The sequence below is a fragment of the Anomaloglossus baeobatrachus genome (genome assembly GCF_048569485.1).
Source record: "Anomaloglossus baeobatrachus isolate aAnoBae1 chromosome 10 unlocalized genomic scaffold, aAnoBae1.hap1 SUPER_10_unloc_1, whole genome shotgun sequence".
Lineage (NCBI taxonomy): Eukaryota > Metazoa > Chordata > Amphibia > Anura > Aromobatidae > Anomaloglossus > Anomaloglossus baeobatrachus.
The window spans coordinates 708,196-709,620 of NW_027441824.1; the positions used below are offsets into that span (position 1 = coordinate 708,196).

A 1,425-nucleotide genomic window follows, 5' to 3' on the forward strand; every position below is an offset into this window, starting at 1 on the left:
TGCTGCTTGGGACAAGATTTTAGGGTGTATAAAAAGGGAGATTAGATCCCGTGATCCCAACGTATTGTTACACCTCTATAAATCACTTGTAAGGCTACATCTGGAATATGGGAACCAGTTTTGGGCTCCACATTTTAAAAAGGACATTCAGAAGTTAGAGTCAGTTCAAAGGTGGGCAACTAGACTACTACAAGGAATGGAAGGCCTCCCATATGATGACAAGTTGAAAAAGTTATTAAGTGATTATTGGCTGCAATGGGGCTTTCTGGCTGGTGCCAGCCTCTCTTCTTAGCACACAGGAACCACAATCCCTACACCATGCTTCAATGGATTCTCTCATCCCAGCCCAGTAAAACTACATATTTTACACAGTCATAAGCAGCCAAAAGGGATCTATTCTATTCAATTGCAAATGATCTAGATAAGACTGAGAATAAGATACTGCACGGGACATAGCAGAGTTGGTCAAGTTGAGTGGAGATGAGTTTGCTATTTGGCACAGCTTTTTGCATCAATAAAGCAAGTAAAAGGTGTGAAAGATAAAAAAAAGGGTGAAAGTGTGAAAAGTGAATTGGCCAAATTGAGGTGCATATAAAGTTTTTGCTTTCTTTCAATTCACTAATGGGGCTCATTTGAATCAGGTGAATTGAGTTCTGCTTTTGGAAACTGGGTTAAGAAGGGGTGCACCGGTCCTGGAGGTACTGCAATACCAGGTCAATGCGTGGAGTGGACAGAGCAAGATTTTTTCCATCTCCTTGTTCTAAAAATCCATTTAATATATGGTCCCCAGAGAGGGGACGTATCAGATATTAAACTGATAAGAACAGATTTAATTTTTTTTTTTTTCTGTTTATCAGTAGGACTTCAAAATAACAAAGGTGATCGCCTCCCGTTGCCTGGGAACCGTCCAGGCACAAGAGGGCTATGTGTCACCAGAAGGCGCACACACTTCCTCAAGGCCGGCAGACGTGCAATCCCAGGCACCTTCCAGTACCGACCAAGGTAGCGTCCTCCGAAACTACACTTGATCTTAGCCAAAAGGCCGAGAAGCTATAACCCGAATTGGTTACGGCCTTGAGTGGCACCCTGGCCTATACCGGACACATCTTAGGGAGAGGGAGACAAACCCACGCCTACAGAAGACATTTTGTCACCCAAGCCAACCCTTGAAAAGGCTGTTTTGCAGAGCAAAAACAAGAAGAATGGTGCTTTTTGCAGCCGCCGCCCACTGCAATGAATCTGAATAACTCCTCCTTTTGGACACAAGCACCTCCCCTCCCCCTTGCAGTCTTTCCAATTCATGATACAAAAAGACGGACGGACAGGACAGGACAGGACAGGCTGCCTGACTTTCCGTCACTGCCACCCTTTGCCATCCTTGTCCGTAGAAAGCCCTTTCATCATCCCCAAACCCTAATCTTTTCC

General features: G+C 44.7%; 1 pseudogene; it reads right to left on the reverse strand.

The window, feature by feature from the left end:
• Window positions 1–676: 676 nt before the first annotated feature.
• Window positions 677–883, reverse strand: LOC142260351 (U2 spliceosomal RNA; annotated as a pseudogene).
• Between the last annotated feature and the right edge of the window lie 542 nt (window positions 884–1,425).